This window comes from Gossypium hirsutum, chromosome A13 (genome assembly GCF_007990345.1).
Source record: "Gossypium hirsutum isolate 1008001.06 chromosome A13, Gossypium_hirsutum_v2.1, whole genome shotgun sequence".
NCBI lineage: Eukaryota > Viridiplantae > Streptophyta > Magnoliopsida > Malvales > Malvaceae > Gossypium > Gossypium hirsutum.
In genome coordinates, this window is record NC_053436.1 from 64,354,556 (window position 1) to 64,357,315 (window position 2,760).

At 37.4% G+C, this 2,760-nt stretch overlaps 1 non-coding gene across 1 annotated transcript; it reads right to left on the reverse strand.

The window, feature by feature from the left end:
• Positions 1-1,834: 1,834 nt before the first annotated feature.
• LOC121212833 (small nucleolar RNA R71) lies at positions 1,835-1,941 on the reverse strand. Its single transcript, XR_005908207.1, has one exon. It is a non-coding gene; the product is annotated as a small nucleolar RNA R71 (small nucleolar RNA).
• Positions 1,942-2,760: the final 819 nt, after the last annotated feature.

The window sequence follows — 2,760 nt, forward strand, 5'->3', positions numbered from 1 at the left end:
TCAACACGGCCTGGACTTCCTCACACGGGCAGACCACACAGCCGTGTCAATTTGGCAGATTTGAAGCATGATTCACACGGGCGTGCCCCTGCCAAGCCCAAGTTGAGTCCAATTCAGAAAAGGGTAATTTTGAGGGTTTTTAGGCATTCTAAAGCCTATAAATACGCCTTAAAGGAAGAGAAAAAGGGGAGCACGGAGAGGAAGGACGGAATTACTCGAAGGAAGCCGATTGATCCATCTCAAAAATCAGAGTCACCATCAAGACTGAAGATCTCTCCTCAATTTCCCTTCAGGAGTTTTGTGTTTCCTTTATGTTTTGTATTCGTTATTCTTCTAAGATGTTTTCCTTTTTAGTTATGAACCAAATCCCCTCAATACCTAAAGGGAGTGAAACCTAAGACGAATCATGTTATTATTTTCTGAATTGTATGATATATATTTAACTTGTTCTTAATTATGTGTTCTTAAATCTTGTTTTGATATCTTAGGATACTGATTCAAGATAAGCTCTTACTCAGAAGAGGAATAGACCCTGTCTAAGAGTACATTTGTCATAATTAAGCGAAGTTGTTTGCGTGCCTAGATATAGGGTGACAAGATTTTACCGGATTAGGGTGAAACCTAATAAAGGGATCCGTAGATCGAGTTAATGCAACCCTAGAGTGTTAATTAGAGAAAAGTATCAATTATTCAATCTAGGGATTAGACAATATTAGTCTTGAATAAGGATAATAACATAACTTAGGGATCTCTACGGAACAAGTTAAATGAATAAATCGTCCGATTCGGAGCCAGAATAACAAGTACAGTCTAGGTGGATTTTTCTTTAGGTATTGTCTTAATTCAATCGTTTTCCAAAAGTAATCCCCCAATTCCATTCTCTGTGAATTCTTAGATTAGTTAATTAGCTAGTTAAAACAAAACCCCTTTATTCTTAGGCTAGATAATAAAAAGACAGTCATTACTAGTACTTTTAGTTCCGTTGGGTTCGACAATCCGGTCTTCCTAAAACTATACTACTGTTCGATAGGTAACTTGCCTGCAATGTGATAATAGTTAGTTTCAAGAACGATTAATTATAAATATTAAAAACTTACCTGTCACGAAAATCACGATCAAGTTTTTGGCGCCGTTGTCAGGGAACTAAGATATTAGGAACGCTCAATTTTTATTACTTTAGCCATTTATTTTTCATGCAATTTAATTTAATTTTTATTATTTATTAATTTACTTTTTCTTTCTTTTGGCAGGTTTTTATAGTTTATAACCAGAAGAAACCCATCAGGACCACTACTTTTTGACGAAGAAATCGATCGCACAGTTCGCAGAAACCAAAGAGAAATAAGGCGAAGCTTGAGATACACAGAGAACAAGCAAGATGACGATACTCAACCCCTAACCGAAGAGATGGCTGAAAACCAAGACAATCAGCTACCTCTTGTAATTGCGGTTAATTAAAGTCCTGCTCCACGCACTATGTATGATTATGCTAAACCTTCTTCAACAGGAACTGAATCAAGCATAGTTAGACTTGCTATAGCTGCAAATACTTTTGAACTTAAACCTAACACTATTAAAATGATACAACAATTTGTTCAATTTGATGGTTTGCAGGATGAGGATCCCAACGCTCACTTAGCAAACTTCTTGAAACTATACGATACATTTAAAATTAATGGTTTTTCTGCTGATGCCATTCATCTTCGGTTATTCCCTTCTTCATTGAGAAACAAAGCTAAACAGTGGTCGAACTCATTACCACGAGGGTTAATCACTACTTGAACAAATGACTGAAAAATTTCTATTAAAATATTTCCCACCGGCTAAAACAGCCAAATTACGTAATGATATCTCTTCATTTGTGCAGATGGACTTAGAAACTATTTACAATGCATAGGAGAGATACAAGGACTTACTGAGAAGGTGCCCTCACCATGGGTTACCGCTTTGGCTTCAGGTTCAAACGTTCCATAATGGCCTGAATCCTTCGACTAGGAAAATAGTTGATGCAGCTGCTGGCGGAACCATCAATAATAAAACACCTGAAGATGCTTATGAGTTTATAGAGGAGATGTCACTGAATAAATATCAGTGGCAAGTCATGAGGACAAAACCAACGAAAACAGCCGGTGTTTATAATGTCGATTTGGTCACCATGCTCTCTAATCAAGTAGAACTCTTGAATAAGAAAATTGATGGTTTTCTTAGTTCTTCACTAGTTCACCCAGTAATGCAGTGCGAAGCAAGTGGAGGTGGATCAAGCAATTCGAAATACAAACCTTATGGCCACAACATGGATAACGAGCAGTTAAATTACATGGTAATAATTCTCGATCTCAAAACAATCCATATAGTAACACTTACAATACAGGTTGGAGGATCTACCCAAATTTCTCATTGGGATGGGAGGCCAAGGAAATCAGAGACCACCTCCAGGCTACCAATAACCACCCTACCAACAAGAAAAGAAGCCAAACCTTGAAGAGATACTCTCAAAGTTTACATCGGTGTCAGAAACTCACTTTCAAAACACCAAGACAGCACTTAAAAATCAACAAGCGCCAATCCAAGGGCTCAAAACTCAGATAGACCAGCTGTCCAAACTGATTTCGAAAAGACCACTAGGAAGTTTACTTAGTAACACCAAATCAAAAGAGCTTCTAACAAATAAAAGGAAGTTCAAGGACTTATCTACTTAGAACTCTATAAGGAGTGCTCAGCCATACTCCAAAACAAGCTGCCAACCAAACTAAAAGATCC